Source organism: Ambystoma mexicanum, chromosome 2p (assembly GCF_040938575.1).
Source record: "Ambystoma mexicanum isolate Mex_15411 chromosome 2p, UKY_AmexF1_1, whole genome shotgun sequence".
In the NCBI taxonomy this organism is placed as follows: domain Eukaryota; kingdom Metazoa; phylum Chordata; class Amphibia; order Caudata; family Ambystomatidae; genus Ambystoma; species Ambystoma mexicanum.
In genome coordinates, this window is record NC_090923.1 from 499,828,055 (window position 1) to 499,847,325 (window position 19,271).

The following is a 19,271-nucleotide window of genomic DNA, read 5'->3' on the forward strand; positions in this document are numbered from 1 at the left end:
CCACCCCCTGCTCATGCAACGTGTCTCCCCCCACCCCCCGCTCATGCCCCGTGCCTCCCTCGTGTTACCCCCCACCCCCTGCTCATGCCCCGTGTCTCCCTCCTGTTCCCCCCACCCCCCGCTCATTCCCTGTGTCTCCCTCGTGTTGCCCCCGCTCATGACCCGTGTCTCCCTCGTGTTGACCCCCACCCCCACTCATGACCCGTGTCTCCCTCGTGTTGCCCCCCACCCCCTGCTCATGCCCCATGTCTCCCTCGTGTTGCCCCCGACCTCCTGCTCATGCCCTGTGTCTCCCTCCTATACCCCCACACCTGCTCATGCCCCGTGTCTCCCTCCTGTACCCCCCACCCCAGGCTCCTGTCCCATGTCTCCCTCCTGTACCCCCCAACAACCCGCTCATGTCCCGTGTCTGCCCTGTTCCCCCGCAAACCCTGCTCATGTCCCGTGTCTCCCTTCTGTTACCCCCTACGCCCTGCTCATGCCTTGTGTCTCCCTCCTGTTCCCCACACCCCCCGCTCATGCCCCGTGTCCCCCTCCTGTTCTCCCTACCCCCCGCTCATGCCCCGTGTCTCCCCTGTTCCCCCACCCCCCCAGTTATGCCCCATGTCTCCATCCTGTTGCCCCCCAACCCCGCTCATGCCCCATGGTCTGCCCTATTCCCCCACCCCCCGCTCATGCCCAGTGTCTCCCTTGTGTTGCCCCCACCCCCTGCTCATGCCCCGTGTCTCCCTTGTGTTGCCCCCCACCCCCTGCTCATGGCCCGTGTCTCCCTTGTGTTCCCCCCACCCCCCTCTCATGCCCCGTGTCTGCCCTGTTCCCCCCACCCCCCGCTCATACCCCGTGTCTCCCTTGTGTTACCCCCCACCCCCGCTCATGCCCCATGTCTCCCTCGTGTTACCCCCCACCTCCACTCAAGCCCTGTGTCTCTGTCCTGTTCCCCCCACCCCCCGCTAATGCCCTGTGTATGCCGCATGTCTCCCTCCTGTTCCCCCCACCCCCCTGGTCATGCCCCATGTCTCCCCTGTTCCCCCCACCCCCGGCTCATGCCCCCTGTCTCCTCGTGTTACCCCCCACCCCCTGCTCATGCCCAGTGTCTCCCTCGTGTTACCTCCCACCCCCCTCTCATGCCCTGTTGCCCCCCACCCCCGCTCATGCCCTCTGTCTCCCTCGTGTTGCCCCCCACCCCCCACTCATGCCTCTTGTCTCCCTCGTGGTACCCCCCGCTCATGCCCCGCGTCTCCCTCCTGTACCCCCCACCCCCCGTTCATGCCTGGTGTCTGCCCTGTTCCCCCAACCCCCCGCTCATGCCCCGTGTTTCCCTTGATTTACCCCCTGCTCATGCCCCGTGTCTCCTTCCTGTACCCCCCACTCTCCGCTCATGTCCTGTGTCTCCCTCCTGTTCCCCAACCCCGCTGATGCCCCGTGTCTGCCCTGTTCACCCCCAACCCCCACTCATGCCCCGTGTACCCTCCTGTTCCCCCCACCCTCCAACTCATGCCTCTTGTTTCCCTCGTGTCCCCCCACCCCCCGCTCATGACCCGTGTCTCCCTCGTGTTGCCCTCCACCCCCGCTCATGACCAGTGTCTCCCTCGTGTTGCCCCCCACCCGCCGCTCATGCCCCATGTCTCCCTCGTGTTGCCACACACCCCCCGCTCATGCCCCATGTCTCCCTCCTGTACCCCCCCATCCCCTGCTCATGCCCCGTGTCTCCCTCGTGTTACCCCCACTCCCCACTCATGCCCCGTGTCTCCCTCCTGTTCCCCCAACCCCCTGCTCATGCACTGTGTCTCCCTCATGTTACCCCCCACCCCCCGCTCATGCCCCGTGTCTCCCTCCTGTTGCCCACAACCCCCCGCTCATGCCCTGTGTCTTCCCTGTTCCCCCACCCCCGCTCATGCCCCCATGTCTCCCCTGTTCCTCCCTACCCAATGTTCATGCCTGTGTCTCCCCTGTTCCCTCCACCCCCGTTCATGCCCCGTGTCTCCCTCCTTTTCTGCCCCACCCCCGCTCATGCCCCTTGTCTCCCCTGTTTCCTCCCAGCCCCCGTTCATGCCCCGTGTCTACCCTGTTCCCCCCACCCCCTGCTCACGCCCCTTGTCTCCCCTGTTCCCCCCCACCCCCTGCTCATTATCTCTCTTGTTCCCGCCACCCCCCGCTCATGTCCCGTGTCTCACTCCTTTTCACCCCACCACCTGCTCATACCCCTTGTCTCGTCTGTTCCCCCGCACCCCCCGCTCATGCCCCATGTCTCCCATGTCCCCCCATCCCCGCTCATGCCTCGTGTCTCTCTCCTGTTGCCCCCATCCCCTGCTCATGCCCTGTGTCTCTGTCCTGTTACCCCCGCTCATGCCCTGTGTCTCTCTCCTGCTGCCCTCCACCTCCGCTCATGCCCCGTGTCTTTCTCCTGTTCACCCACCCCCCGCTCATGCCCCGTGCCTCCCCTGTTCCCCCCACCCCCCGCTCGTGCCCCTTGTCTCTCTCTTGTTCCCCCCACCCTCCGCTCATGCCCCGTGTCTCCCTCCTGTTCCCTCCACCCCCGCTCATGCCCCGTGTCTCCCTCCTGTGCACCCCACACCCTGCTCATGCTTTGTGTCCCCCTCCTGTTCCCCCACCCCCGCTCATGCCCCGTGTCTCTCTCCTGTTGTTCCCCAACTCCTCTGCTCATGCCCCGTGTCTCCCTTCTGTTACCCCCACCCCCTGCTCACGCCCCGTGTCTCCCTCGTGTTGCCCCCCACCCCCCGCTCATGACCTGTGTCTCCCTCGTGTTGCCCCCCACCCCCCGCTCATGCCCCATGTCTCCCTCGTGTTGCCCCCACCCCCTGCTCATGCCCCATGTCTCCCTCCTGTACCCCCACCCTTGCTCATGCCCTGTGTCTCACTCATGTACCCCCCACCCCCTGCTCATGTCCCATGTCTCCCTCCTGTACCCCCCAAGCCCCGCTCATGCCCCGTGTCTGCCCTGTTCCCCCGCAAACCCCGCTCATGTCCCGTGTCTCCCTCCTGTTACGCCCACCCCCGCTCATGCCCCATGTCTCCCTCCTTTTCCCCCCACCCCCGCTCATGCCTTGTGTCTCCCTCCTATTCCCAAACCCCCCGCTCATGCCCCGTGTCTCCCTCCTGTTCCTCCCACGCCCCACGTCTCCCCTGTTCCCCCACCCCCCAGTTATGCCCCATGTCTCCCTCCTGTTGCCCCCACCCCCGCTCATGCCCCATGGTCTACCCTGTTTCCCCCGCTCATGCCCAGTGTCTCCCTCGTGTTGCCCCCACCACCTGCTCATGCCCCGTGTCTTGCTTGTGTTGCCCCCCACCCCCTGCTCATGCCCCGTGTCTGCCCTGTTCCCCCCACCCCCTGCTCATGCCCCGTGTCTCCCTTGTGTTACCCCCACCCCCCGCTCATTCCCCATTTCTCCCTCGTGTTACCCCCCACCCCCACTCAAGCCCTGTGTCTCCGTCCTGTTCCCCCACCCCCCGCTAATGCCCTGTGTATGCCCCATGTCTCCCTCCTGTTCCCCCCACCCCTTGGTCATGCCCTGTATCTCCCTCCTGTTCCCGCCAACTCCCTCGCTCATAGCCCCGTGTCTCCCCTGTTCCCCCCACGCCCCGCTCATGCCCCGTGTCCCCTCGTGTTACCCCCAACCCCTGCTCATGCCCCGTTTCTCTTCAAACCGAATAAATCTTTCGTCTTGTGCGGAGGGTTTCGGTGGAGGGGTCTGGAGGTATGGTCGACCCAGTTTTATGCTCGCCCCAGTTTGAAACCTCCCTTGTGTTACCTCCCACCCCCTCTCATGCCCCGTGTCTCCTTCCTGTTGCTCCCCACCCCTCTCATGCCCTGTGTCTCCCTCGTGTTGCCCCCCGCTCATGCCCCGTGTCTCCCTACTGTACCCCCCTCCCCCGCTCATGCCCGGTGTCTGCCCTGTTCCCCCAAGCCCCCGCTCATGCCCCGTGTTTCCCTCGTTTTACCCCCCACTCCCTGCTCATGCCCCGTGTCTCCCTCCTGTACCCCCCACTCTCCGCTCATGTCCTGTGTCTCCCTCCTGTACCCCCCAACCCCTGCTCATGCCCCGTGTCTGCCCTGTTCCCCCATCCCCCGCTCATGCCCTGTGTCTCCCCTGTTCCCCCACCCCCCACTCATGCCCCGTGTCTCCCTGTGCCTCCCTACCCAATGTTCATGCCTGTGTCTCCCCTGTTCCCCCACCCACCGTTCATGCCCCGTGTCTCCCCTGTTCCCCCCCACCCCCTGGTCATGCCCCGTGTCTCCCTCCTTCCCCCCCCACCCCCGCTCATGCCCCTTGTCTCCCCTGTTCCCTCCCACCCCCCACTCATGCCCCGTGTCTCCCCTGTTCCCCTCACCCCTTGCTTATTATCTCTCTTGTTCCCCCCACCCTCCGCTCATGTCCCGTGTCACCCTCCTTTTCACCCCACCCCCGCTCATCTCCCTTGTCTCGTTTGTTCCCCCCATCCCCTGCTCATGCCCTGTGTCTCTGTCCTGTTACCCCCGCTCATGCCCTGTGTCTCTCTCCTGCTGCCCTCTACCCCCGCTCATGCCCTATGTCTCTCTCCTGTTCCCCCACCCCCCGCTCTTGCCCTGTGTCTCCCCTGTTCCCCCCCACTCCCCGCTCATGCTCCGTGTCTCTCCCCTGTTCACCCCCACCTCCCGCTCATGCCCAGTGTCTTTCTCCTGTTCCCCCCCTCTCATGCCCGTGTCTCCCCTGTTCCCCCCACCCCCCGCTCGTGCCCCTTGTCTCTCTCTTGTTCCCCCCACCCTCTGCTCATGCCCCTTGTCTCCCTCCTGTTCCCTCCACCCCCGCTCATGCCCCGTGTCTCCCTCCTGTGCACCCCACACCCTGCTCATGCTTTGTGTCTCCCTCCTGTTCCCCCACCCCCGCTCATGCCCCGTGTCTCTCTCCTGTTGTTCCCCACCTCCCTGCTCATGCCCCGTGTCTCCCTCCTGTTACCCCCCACCCCCTGCTCACGCCCCGTGTCTCCCTCCTGTTCCCCCCACCCCTGCTCATGCTCCGTGTCTCCCTTGTGTTGCCCCCTACCCCCCGCTCATGCCCCGCGTCTCCCTCGAGTTGCCCCCTACCCCATGCTCATGCCCTGTGTCCCCCTCGTGTTACCCCCCACCCCCCGCTCATGCCCCTGTCTGCCCTGTTCCTCCCACCCCGCGCTCATGCCCGGTGTCTCCCTTGTGTTGCCCCCACCCCCCCTCATGCCCCGTGTCTCCCTCGTGTTACCCCCCACCCCCCGCTCATGCCCCTGTCTGCCCTGTTCCCCCCACCCCGCACTCATGCCCGGTGTCTTCCTCGTGTTCCCTCCACCCCCCGCTCATGCCCCATTACTCCCTCGTGTTGCCCCCAACCCCCCTCATGCCCCGTGTCTCCCTTGTGTTGCCCCCTGCCCCCCGCTCATGCCCCATGTCTCCCTCGTGTTGCCCCCTGCCCCCCGCTCATGCCCCATGTCTCCCTCGTGTTACCCCCACCCCCTGCACATGCCCCGTGTCTCCCTCCTGTACCCCCCACCACTGACTCATGTCCCGTGTATGTCCTGTTCCCCCTACCCCCGCTCATGCCCCGTGTCTCCCCTGTACCCCACCATCCCGTGCTCATGCCCCGTGTCTCCCTCCTGTTCACCCCACCCCCCTTCTCATGCCCCGTGTTTCCCTCATGTTACCCCCCACCCCCCGCTCATGCCCCGTGTCTCCCTCCTGTTGCCCCCAACCCCCCGCTCATGCCCTGTGTCTCCCCTGTTCCCCCACCCCCGCTCATGTCCCATTTCTCCCCTGTTCCTCCCTACCCAATGTTCATGCCTGTGTCTCCCCTGTTCTCCCCCACCCCCCATTCATGCCCCGTGTCTCCCCTGTTCCCCCCCACCCCCCGGTCATGCCCTGTGTCTCCCTCCTTTTCCCCCCACCCCCGCTCATGCCCCTTGTCTCCCCTGTTCCCTCCCACCCCCCGCTCATGCCCTGTGTCTCCCCTGTTCCCCCCACCCCCCGCTCACACCCCTTGTCTCCCCTGTTCCCCCCCACCCCCTGCTCATTATCTCTCTTGTTCCCCCCACCCCCACTCATGTCCCGTGTCTCCCTCCTTTTCACTCCTCACCCTGCTCATACCCCTTGTCTCGTCTGTTAACTCCCACCCACCCCCCGCTCATGCCCCATGTCTCCCATGTTCCCCCCATCCCCGGCTCATGCCTCGTGTCTCTCTCCTGTTGCCCCCCATCCCCTGCTCATGCCCCGTGTCTCCGTCCTGTTACCCCCGCTCATGCCCTGTGTCTCTCTCCTGCTGCCCTCCACCCCCGCTCATGCCCCGTGTCTTTCTCCTGTTCCCCACCCCCCCTCATGCCCCAAGTCTCTCTGTTCCCCCCACCCCCCGCTCGTGCCCCTTGTCTCTCTCTTGTTCACCCCCACCCCCGCTCATGCCCCGTGTCTCCCTCCTGTTCCCTCCACCCCCGCTCATGCCCTGTGTCTCCCTCCTGTGCACCCCAGCCCCTGCTCATGCTTCGTGTCTCCCTCCTGTACCCCCCAACCCCCGCTCATGCCCCGTGTCTGCCCTGTTCCCCCGCCTCCGCTCATGTCCCAGGTCATCCTCCTTTTACCCCCACTCCCCGCTCATGCCCTGTATCTCCCTCCTGTTCCCCCCACCCCCCGCTCATGCCCCGTGTCTCCCTCCTGTTCCCCCCACCCCCCTGCTCATGCCCCGTGTCTCCCTCATGTTACCCCCACCCCCCACCCATGCCCCGTGTCTTCCTCCTGTTGTCCCCAACCCTCCGCTCATGCCCTGTGTCTCCCCTGTTCCCCCACCCCCCACTCATGCCCCGTGTCTCCCTTTGCCTCCCTACCCAATGTTCATGCTTGTGTCTCCCCTGTTCCCCCCACCCCCTGGTCATGCCGCGTGTCTCCCTCCTTTTCCCCCCACCCCCGCTCATGCCCCTTGTCTCCCTTGTTCCCTCCCACCCCCCGCTCATGCCCTGTGTCTCCCGTTCCCCCCCACCCCTTGCTCATTATCTCTCTTGTTCCCCCCACCCTCCGCTCATGTCCCGTGTCACCCTCCTTTTCACCCCACCCACTACTCATCTCCCTTGTCTCTTCTGTTCCCCCCCACCCCCCGCTCATGCCCCGTGTCTCCTATATTCCCCTATCCCCCGGTCATGCCTCGTGTCTCTCTCCTGTTGCCCCCCATCCCCTGCTCATGCCCCGTGTCTCTGTCCTGTTACCCCTGCTCATGCCCTGTGCCTCTCGCCTTCTGCCCTCCACCCCCGCTCATGCCCCATGTCTCTCCCCTGTTCCCCCCATCCCCCGCTCTTGCCCCGTATCTCCCCTGTTCCCCCCCACTCCCCGCTCATGCTCCGTGTCTCTCCCCTGTTCACCCCCACCTCCCGCTCATGCCCCGTGTCTTTTTCCTGTTCCCCCCTCCCCTGCTCATGCCCGTGTCTCCCCTGTTCCCCCCACCCCCCGCTCGTGACCCTTGTCTCTCCCTTGTTCCCCCTACCCTCCGCTCATGCCCCGTGTCTCCCTCCTGTGCACCCCACACCCTGCTCATGCTTTGTGTCTCCCTCCTGTTCCCCCACCCCGCTCATGCCCCGTGTCTCTCTCCTGTTGTTCCCCACCTCCCTGCTCATGCCCCGTGTCTCCCTCCTGTTACCCCCCCACCCCCCGCTCATGCCCCGTGTCTCCCTCCTGCTCCCCCCACCCCCGCTCATGCCCCGTGTCTCCCTTGTGTTGCCCCCCACCCCCGCTCATGCCCCGTGTCTCCCTCGTGTTGCCCCCCACCTCATGCTCATGCCCTGTGTCCCCCTCGTGTTACCCCCCACCCCCCGCTCATGCCCTGTGTCTGCCCCGTTCCCCCATCCCCCGCTCATGCCCCGTGTCTGCCCTGTTCCCCCGACCCCCCGCTCATGCCCTGTGTCTCCCTTGTGTTGCCCCCACCCCCTGCTCATGCCCCGTGTCTCCCTCGTGTTACCCCCCACCCCCGCTCATGCCCCTGTCTGCCCTGTCCCCCCCACCCCGCGCTCATGCCCGGTGTCTTCCTCGTGTTCCCTCCAACCCCTGCAATGCCCCGTGTCTCCCTCGTGTTGCCCCCAACCCCCCCTCATGCCCCATGTCTCCCTTGTGTTGCCCCCTGCCCCCCGCTCATGCCCCATGTCTCCCCCACCCCCTGCACATGCCCCGTGTCTCCCTCCTGTACCCCCCACCACTGACTCATGCCCCGTGTATGTCCTGTTCCCTCTACCCCCCGCTCATGCCCCGTGTCTCCCCTGTTCTCCCCACTCCCCGCACATGCCCCATGTCTCCCCTGTTCCCCCCACCCCCCGCTCATGCCCCGTGTTTCCATCATGTTACCCCCCACTCATGCCCCGTGTCTCCCTCCTGTTCCCTCCACCCCCCGCTCAAGCCCTGTGTTTACCTCGTGTTCCCCCCACCCCCCGCTCATGACCCGTGTCTCCCTCGTGTTGCCCCCAGACCCCCCGCTCATGACCTGTGTCTCTCTCTCCTTTTCCCCCCCACCCCCGCTCATGCTCCGTGTCTCCCCTGTTCCCCCACCCCCCGCTCATGCCCCGTGTCTCCCCTTTTCCCCCCTCACCCCCCGCTCATGCCTTGTGTCTCCCTCGTGTTACCCATCACCCCTGCTCATGCCCCATGTCTCACTCATGTTCCCCCCAACCCCGCTCATGACCCGTGTCTCCCTCGTGTTGCCCCCCGCTCATGCCCTGTGTCACCCTCATGTTCCCCCCACCCCCCGCTCATGCCCCGTGTCTCCCTCGTGTTCTCCCCACCCCCCGCTCATGCCCTGTGTCTTCCTCATGTACCCTCATGCCCCGTGTCTCTCTCTCCTTCCCCCCCACCCTCTGCTCATGCTCCGTGTCTCCCCTGTTCCCCCCACCCCCCGCTCATGCCCCGTGTCTCCCCTGTTCCACCCCACCCCCTGCTCAAGCCCCATCTCTGCCTCCTTTTCCCCCCACCACCCTCTCATGCCCCGTGTCTCCCCTGTTCCACCCTGCCCCCTGCTCATGCCCCGTCTCTCCCTCCTTTTCCCAACACCCCCGCTCATGTCCCATGTCTCCCCTGTTGCCCCCACCCCTCCTCTCAGGCCCCGTGTCTCCCTCGTGTTACCCCCCACCCCCCTGCTCATGCCCCGTGACTCCCTTGTGTTCCCCCACACCCCATTCATGCCCCGTGTCTCCCTCGTGTTCTCCCCACCCCCCGCTCATGCCCCGTGTCTTCCTCGTGTACACCCCCACCCCACACTCATGCCCCGTGTTTTCCTCGTGTTCCCTCCACCCCCGCTCATGCCCTGTGTCTCCCTCGTGTTGCCCCAACCCCCCTCATGCCCCGTGTCTCCCTCGTGTTGCCCCCTGCCCCCAGCTCGTGCCCCATGTCTCCCTCGTGTTACCCCCACCCCCTGCACATGCCCCGTGTCTCCCTCCTGTACCCCCACCACTGACTCATGCCCTGTGTATGTCCTGTTCCCCCGCTCATGCCCCGTGTCTCTCCTGTTCTCCCCACTCCCCGCGCATGCCCCATGTCTCCCCGTGTTTCCATCGTGTTACCCCCCACCTCCCGCTCATGTCCCGTGTGTCTCCTGTTGCCCCCACCCCCTGCTCATGCCCCGTGTCTCCCTCATGTTCCCCCCACCCCCCGCTCATGCCCCATGTCTCTCTCCTTTCCCCCCCACCCCCCGCTCATGCTCTGTGTTTCCAATGTTCCCCCCAGCCCCCGCTCATGCCCCGTGTCTCCCCTGTTCACCCCACCCCCCGCTCATGCCCCGTGTCTCTCCTGTTCCACCCCACCCCCTGCTCATGCCCCGTGTCCCCTCCTTTTCACCCCACCCCCCCGCTCATGCCCCGTGTCTCTCCTGTTCCACCCCACCCCCTGCTCATGCCCCGTGTCCCCTCCTTTTCACCCCACCCCCCCGCTCATGCCCCGTGTCTCCCTCCCAATCCCCCCCACCCCCGCTCATGCCCCGTGTGTGCCCTGTTCCCCCCACTTCCCGCTCATGCCCTGTTGTGTTCTCTTTACACTTTTCTCTGAACACTTTTAATGTCCGCAGACATGTTCGGGCAACAGCACCACTACCCAAAAAGTCTGGGGGGTATGTTTAATTGTTATATCATAACATATGAACATTTTACAAATTCACAAACCAGCACACATACACATTATATGTAGTAATAAATAAGAATTGTAACCCATATATATAACACACTAACCATTCATTTAAATACAATGGCCCTCATTACGACCCTGGCGGAAAGTGACTGACCTGACCGCCATAGCGTAAATAGCGTTTCCGCCATTGCACGACGGAGCAAAGTGCGGCTAATTCTGACCCATCGGGCACGAGCACTACGCCATGGCGGAAGTGCAAAGTCCGCGATGGCGGAAAATGTCCCCAAAACGCCCCTCACCGCCGTCGTACGGCGCCCTAGGTGCAATTCCGCCACCCATCTTAGCGGTCACCGTAATGAGCGGCAATCGGAAAGTACGGTGACCGTAAATATACGGAAACGGAAATAAAAACATGGTCCCGGAACGGGAAACAGCACGCCGTACACCTATAAAATCAGAATTCCCACACAACCATTAAAAATACTACCCTGAGACACATCCCAACCCGTCATCCACCCTAGTGAAAGCAATAGAAATGGGAAAAGTAGCGAAAAAAGCGTGCGACCGCAAGCGGCAGGTCCACTTCTCCCGTGAGGAACTCACCGTGCTCACAGAGACCCTCCAGGAGAATGCTGCCGTCGTCTTCTCGACGCAAATGACCACGACGGCACTTGCGAACAAGAAGGCCATATGGGCCCTGGTGGCACAGCGGGTAAGTGCGGTGGGGACCGCACCCCGCAACCCACAGCAATGCAGAAAGCGATGGGACGACCTGCGGATACGCGTACGGAGCATACTATCCACCAACCGTAACATTGCCACAGCTACCGGGGGAGGATCGGAATCACCCATCAAGTTGACCCCCTGGGAAGAAATCTGTGCCTCCACCATTGGAATGGAGAGTATAGAGGGAGTCGGAGGGATGGAGAAAGGAGTGCAGACATCCGAAGAATCAGGTAGGTGGCCCAAATAAAACAATGCGAAATCCACAATGTCCAATCATGTGAAGTACCATGTGTCCACATAGTGCAACAGTAACACATGTCCAGGAGAACGTCCACATACATTGGCCTGATAGTGCACTTTAAAACTCACATTAAATACATAAATAATTAAAAATCCTAAAAACACCCTCTACATGTGCAGCAGGCACACCCTAACTGCAGGCTGCAAAACAACTGCATCCTCAATCCACACAAAAATGAAACCACCTCCAAGGCCCCGACCCAAATCACCCTCAGGTACCACCCCAATGCATGTGATACATTGCCATTCCAATTTCAACAGACCCATTAATAACGCTCGCCCTCCTTTACTCCACCACAGGGTCCGATTCAAACGACGAGCTCCAGGACACCCCTACCAGCACACCTGCAAAGAGGGCCAAGACCAACGGCCAAAGACCCTCCACCTCAGCTGCACGCATCAAGACACGGCAGCAGCACAAATCAAGTGGCAGCACACAGGAGGGAACTTCAACAGGCACCCCAGCAGCCAGCATGCCCACAACAGCACCACCACAGGTCCCCCCAATGGATGCCACAGAAGGCACTGCTTCTGGTGGCAGCAGCACCATAGGTGACACTGCATTAATGGCAGCATGCTCCGACACAGAAAACGGGGATGTCGAAGTAAGATCCATCCATGACCTGTCTCAATCCCCCTGTCTGTTTCATCCCGTACACCATGAGGATACCACGCAGGGGCACCCACAAGACGACGACTGGCCATCCCCCACAAGCCCTGTGGCAAGGCAACATGAGGTGACCAGCCCCTCTGTGACACCACCGCAAATGGCCATGGCACAGCAGAGGCAACAGTCCCTCGACCAGGTGATCGTGCAACAGCAGCAACTGGCCACGCTCCTCAAGGACCATGCTTATGAATGTGGGGGTACTAAGGCAGCCATAGAAACATCAACTGAGACACTTAGGGCAGAAATGGAGAGAAGCACCAAGAGCCTGAGAGTACAAATGGAGAGAAGCACCGAGAGCCTGAGAGTACAAATGGAGAGAAGCACCGAGAGCCTGAGGGGGGAACTGCATGCGACGTCCAAAGACGTATGTGCTGAACTTGCCGCTGTGCGCCGTGTGCTCACTGAGCTCTCACAAACCCTTAGGGACATGCATGGACGTGAGCAGGCAGAGACATCATCCGTTGCAAGTTCCGTCCAGGGCAGCCCCCAACGTAGATCTGGGAGGAACCTGCGCTCCACAGGCAGGGGTGCCCCTGATACCCGGAGAGGGGGCTTGCAATAGCGTCTGCCCACTGACAATGAGCATCTTTGGACACTGGTGTTCGGGGGGGAGGTAGGAGGGTGGAGGGGGTGTGTTGGGCTCACTTGGGTGGCGGGTCGATGGGGTGTGTAACATAATTTCACATATGCTATAAACAATGCACGATCATCCAATGAGATGTGTGGACATTGATCTTTGTGTACGAGGCCTTTATAGGCGTACAGTCCATATTGTGCATGTTCCAGACACACACAGTGCCACAAGTCCCGTGTCCATGTATCAGCCACCAGGCGTGAGTGCTAGAAGCATGAATCAATGAGAATCTGACGAATGTCACGGCCCTCCTGTGCCTCGCAGACTCCTTGAGGTGCTGCCACATCCCCACCCTCATCATGACCATCTTCAGGTGCTTGCAGTTCTGCGTCAGGGGGCATGGGCACATTTCTACGTACGCACATGTTGTGTAGCATGACACATGCCATGACCATCTTTGCAACCTTCTCATGGCGGTACAGGAGTGCCCCGCCAGACCTGCTGAGGCAGCGGAAACGAGTCTTCAGTAGGCCGAATGCCTGTTCTATGACTACACGGGTACGTGAGTGGGCATGGTTGTAGTCCTCCTCATGCTGGTTCTGTGGGTTCCGGAGTGGTGTAAGGAGCCATCTCTTCAGTGGATACCCGGCATCACCTGTATGTGGACAATAAAGGATGTTTGTGGAATGACATTGCTACGTACGCACCCCCCCCTTCCTGCCAGGTCATTGCCGCATCACATACCCCACATTATCATGCATGAAATGAGACTCACCGAGTAGCCAGGATCTGTTCCCTGCATGTCGCTCCATGTAGCGTGGTATTGTAGAGTTCCTCAAGACCATAGAATCATGGGTTGATCCAGGAAATCGGGCACAACAATGTGTAATGATCCTGTTGGAGTCACACACCATTTGTACATTAAGAGAATGAAATTGTTTTCGGTTGCGGTACTGGGCCTCCATGGCATGTGGGACGACCAGTTCCACATGGGTGCAGTCGATGGCACCAATGCAACCCGGTATGCCGCCAAGTGCATGGAATCCCACTTTTGTGTTCGTAATTTCCTGCTCCGAGCGTGGTAGAGAGATGTAGTCGTCTGCGTGCTTCAGGAGGGCATCGTGCACTTGCAATAGTGTCCGTGAGAACACTGGCTGTGAAATGCCATGCAACTGTCTGACTGTGTGCTGGTAGGTGCCTGTGGCCAGGAAGTGGAGTACAGACACCACCTTCAGTAGGGGTGGGATGGCGGTTGGGCTATCTATCATGCTGACAAGGTCAGCCTGTGTCATGTCCACAATGGCGGTTATGGTGTCCCGGTCCAAACGGTAGAGGGTGTGGATCTGCTCAGCAGTGAGGTTGAACGGATGAGCTCGGAGGCGTGGGATTGCGGGCTGCCTGCGTGGTGGTAGTGGCTGTGCTGGCGGGCCTTGCTGGCCCTGCCTTGCCCTCCTCCTCCTCCTGCGTCTCCTCTGTGCGGCCGGTTGTTGTAGTAGTTGGTGTTCGTCTTCTTCTTGAAGTTGGAGTACTTGCAGTGCTATCAGGTCCCCCAGGGCCAACATCGCTAGTCCTGCCGGTAGCATTTTGGAGTGGGTGTGGTTGTGGGAGGGGGTTGGGTGTGCAATTTATGTGTTTTCAAGCTGTATTGCCTCCACCTGTGGTGATTCATTCCACCTGTGCAAGCTGCAATCCCCTTTGGGCGAGCACGTCCCGCACACAACGCTGCAATTCGACGCATGGCATCTTGCCATTACAATCATGTATTTCATCCCGATGGCAGTGAGATATTGGTTCATATGTTCATTCTGCTATGGTCCCATTGCTTCACATACTATCTTTGCAGTCGCGAACAAACTTGTGAAGGGTCAGTGGAATGTAGTACTCGATTAACGGTGGACCCTCATGCAGCACTGTACCGCGGTTCACCGACGGCCGGGGCGTCCCATTTGTGAGTGAAGCCAGTTTGCATTTTCACACATTGCCGCACTACATGGATGGATTTGTGATTTCAAGCGGTCACAGATGCCTTTTCGACGTGATGTTGTAAATGAGGAATTCGAAGGACAGCGTTTTCGGTTTTCAGCTAGCGGCGAGGAGACGCCCACAGGTCTGACTGCAAATATAACGTTCTATTGTTTAATGTCCTTGGGACAGGGGCCATGGCGAGAATGCTATGATTGATATGAATAGTATGGGATGCGCAATAGCGTAGTGGACGATAAGGCCGGACGTTCCCAAATACAGGTTACTTCACAACACTGGAATTCCGGGCTGGAGCACAGTGGATTTTGCAGACTGCATTACGCACAGACTCAATGGAAATTTCACATGTTATGTGAGTAAATAATCAGGCGTTTTCATACCGGGATGAGGGAATGATGTATGGATGCATGGACAGATGATTTGATGGAGAGTTTGCCATGTACAGGGCTTTTTGGATTCTATCCACCTCCCCTGCGCTATGTGATGCAGAGCTGCCATAGTGGGACCATCGTCTTTCTGCCCTTGTTGAACCCTCCCTGTCTCGACGCGCCTTCAAACACTTGTGTCTATGCACGTTACTAATCCCATCTAATGGATTCTGTCTTAACAGACGCATGCACACAAACACTCGTTTGTAATAGTGTTTTCACCTCGATTTTTATAGTTGTGATTCGCAAGTGATTTTTGGGTGGGAATAATCCTTTTGAGTGGGCTAGCATGCATATGGCTGTAGATTTAGTGTGATCATTGAAGTGAGTAATACAAATCAAGTTCTGATGGCCATACTATTCTTTTTCATTTCATTTGGGTGACAGGTATCTTCTCCCCTTTGCCGCTGCCATCTGTATGCCACTCCTGCAGATGGCTTTTACTCCCGACACCTGCTGCTTCGAGTTAATCAGTGGAGCACCATTACGATCTTATGGGACGATCGCCAATGGGCCACATGCCCTTACGCAGTACTAGTGGCTAGGAGCAACATTTCGACCTTTCAGCTGGACTAGTGCCTACCTAATGGGACGGCCCTGCGGTTCTAGGCGCTTCCATGTTGCCTTTTTGAACGTGAATGTAGCCCCTGTGTACCATGAAGGAACAGGGCGTCACACAAGCAGAAGCTGGTCATTTATTGCGGATGCAGCCCACAATACTGAAATGTATTTTGGAGTTCATGACCTAATGGCTGTATGGGCTTGGTGATTTTGTGGTGCATTAAATTTCTATTCTGATATTAACCGTGTAGCGTTATTCTTTGCAAGTAATGTAGCATATTCCTATTTGTGGAGCGGTGTATTGTGAGGAGATCTGCATTGGGTTCCGGCTTCTGAGTATAGTTGCGTGGTACTGTACTGGCCGCGTTTGCCTACGAAGCCCAGTAAGGTCAGGGATGGGGCCTGCCATTATGACTGTTTTAATGATGTCATGCTCAGGGGCGGGGGATTAGCTTTTGTGTAACAGATGCCGGTCAGCCAGGTGGATTGGTGGAATGATGTGATTATCAGGATATGGCTGGTCACAGGTGCCTGTGTTTGCGTGCGTTTCTTGGAGGGAGACTGAGGTCATGTCCATTGGAATAGCTTCTGTATTCGTGCCATCTGTGCCCTGCAGCTCCCATTGGCCCCTCTTGAGATGAGCCTGGCTGCTCTGTCACTCTGCCAACTTGTGTGGTACATGCTTATGCTGATGGTTGGTTTGTTTACTGGCAGGAGTACAGGGCTGGTGCAGTCTCACTCAGGATACTGCTTTGAATGTTGCCTTACACTGGTGTCAGTCGATGGGGGGGCCTGTTTTTGTTTGTCTCATTTTTCTGCTCATGTTGCTGTACTTGAACCTTCACATGCCTGTGCTGCATCAGTGCGGCAATGGTGCCATGGCAAATATGGATGCCCACTCACAAGGCACTTGGAGCCCCTGGATTCATTTGTTCGTTGGCATGCATGGGTGACTTGTACATTTCACTGGTTGCATTGTATGACTTCATTGCACCTACGAGGAGTTGTGCAATGTGGCCAGGGAGTGGTGTACAGGCACTCAGTAGGGCCGTTTACGGTTGATTCGCGATGCCGTACTTCTCACCATGGCGGAATGGTACTTTCCGCCATGCTTGATGGCGTTAGGTACATGTCCGCTAGGGTCAGAATTCGCGTACCGTTGCGCCATGGTGGTAATTACGGTTTGGCATGGCGCGCCTGCGCGTACTTGGTGCAGTTAGCGTTGGCGTTCACTACGGTGTTGCTAATGGCATCGTACTTTACGGTGACGGGTCATAATCGCACCGAGCGCTATTCGATGGCGGTATTGCATTTCCGCCATCGTTTTTCGATTTCCGCCAGGGTCGTAATGAGGGCCAATATGTTCTAAAATGGAATATACCAAAAGAAGAAAGATAGGCTTCCAACATGATTACCTCACAGAAACTCCACAACTAAGAGCAACAGCAGATCTACAGACCACTCAGAACACACCTTACTTGAAATAGTAAGTGTACTGCTATTTCTACTATATTTTTAAACTTTCTGTATTAGATACAAAAAAAATGATATTATGTTTTTTTTCTCACAGAAATGTCTAGTACTCTGGAGTGGCTAGAGGAGCATTTCCCACGTGAGGAAATGTCAGAAGATAGTGAAGCTAATGGTAGACACTTTACTATATAAATCAATTAATAAATCTAATTCTATATACATTTAACATATATATTTTATTTTGTACAGACCATACAAAAATTGAAAATACTAAAAAAAAAAGCAGTATTGGATAATACTCTTTAGCACATAGAAGAACAAATGGACCTACTCTTGGCAAATGTTAATAATTTAAAAAACTTTGAGCAGGATCACTTCAAACAAACAACTGCATACCATTGTCCCACATGTACCTGTCCCCCCTCACCATATCCCACACAATTATCCCCAAACCCTCTCCATGAACCAAAACATTTTGATGAGACTTCCATCCCTTCTTCACCTCATATAAATCCTATTGAAACCCCCAATTCTCCTGTTTTTGTTTCAGTTTCTGCCTCACCTTCTCTGTCACAAATTTAACATCCATATAAAATAAAGTAAAATTATTATATTGTGTCCTAATTCATTTCTTGTCTTTTTTTGAAAAGCAGTTCAGGTGTCTGCGGACAGCGCGGTTGTCCGGAATGTCCGTAAAGAAACGAAAATGGGAGCGTCCTAAGGACACTATATCTGTCCGTACTGTTCGCTAGCAAGTTGAAACTGTTCTAAGAACACAGGCTGTGTCCTAAAATGTTTGTAAATAAACAAAATGGGGTGTCCTGAGGACGCTATGCCTGTCCGTACTGTACATAGGCAGGCTGAAACTGTTCTAAGAACACATCAAGTGTCCCGGGATGTTTGTAAATAAACAAAATGGGGGTGTCCTGAGGACCCTATGCCTGTCCGTATTGTTTGCAGGCAAGTTGAAACTGTTCTAAGAACAAACGCCTGTCTGCAACTGTTCGTTTCACTTGTGACGCACTTTTAATCACTTCAGGACCCGAACTGTGTCCATAGAACACTAACGCGCATGCGCAAAACAGCCGCTCCCTTCACGAACATGGTCACAAACCTGTCATGTGACCACGTCCACGATCAGCGTACGTTCTGATTGCGAACACTGTTTGTGTCCCAAAACAATTTAAAACTACATTTTCAAGTAATCTACAATGTTTTTCAGAAAAAACTCACCATAGAACAAGTCCCACATAGTAATCCTGAGTTTCTACATATTTTTGTGACTTTTTGAACCCTTTTTTCTGTTTGATCTGTCCGTGGACAGCGCGCATGACCGCAAACCGCACACAAGCACCCCTATAAAAGACCACGCCCTAGAGCTCATTCTCATTGTGTTTCTGGCTATCCTACAGAGCACAGCAAATTTTGCTGCCAATTTGCAGATTTTCAACTCCAAGCTGATGGCTTCCATGGCTCCACTCATGCCACCTGGTGCTGCGTCTGCCTCAGTACCACCCCCAACCCCTCCACCACCACCACCAACCCAAGGGCCTGAAGAGGGGAACAGGAGTGAGGATGCACAGGATGATGAAGAGGATGACGAGAATGAGGTAGTGGAAGTCCTTACTACCAGCACTCGGAGTGAGTCTTGGGTGTGGCGGTTATTTACCATTTGTGGTAATGGTCCTAAGGCACGTGTGAACAAAGTCACCTGCAATAAGTGCAAAATGGTACTCAGTCGCGGGAGGCATGGTTCATACAGCTTTGGGACAACTACCATGAAGCGACACCTAAAGTAATTCCACTCTGGGGCCATTCGCAAGGTTGTATCTTGCGAGGAGCCTAGCAGGTTGACTTCCTCTACTTCATCCTCCGTTTCTGATCCTGTCACCACAAGGAACACTCCTGTGGGACAGCCTATTCCTCAAGCTGCCTCACAACCCTGACGCAATACTGATGACCCTTACCTTTCGAGGGTCACAGTTGTGTGTATGTACAGCGACGCAGTACTGTGCAGGGGGGAGAGACTTCGTAGTGCTTTTGAGGCTATCGTCTCAGAGCACGAGAAGGTCTGCTCACTACCCAAGTAAAACCCACTCTACATCTTCCTCTCTCAGCTCGCCCTTTCTTATCCCCATGGTTGGAGTCCCCCCTTACCCTCCTTTCCCCTCCTCTCCTAGTGTGTCTTGTATAAAAAACCAAAAATAATATAAAACAACAAACATGAAAAAAAGGCTCTTTTCAGAGCCGCCTTTCACAGTTAAAAAATTAGAAGTGAAAATAAATGAAGCAGGTCCCTGTGTATTTTTTAGAAGTCCGCAAACAGTCCACGGATATCTAAAATTTTGGGGTGCTACCCTATCATAACCATTGCAGTTTTATCTGGGAGGAAGTGGTGGCTCTGAAAAGAGCCTTTTGGTGGTGTTTGTTTGCATTTGAAAAAATTGAAAT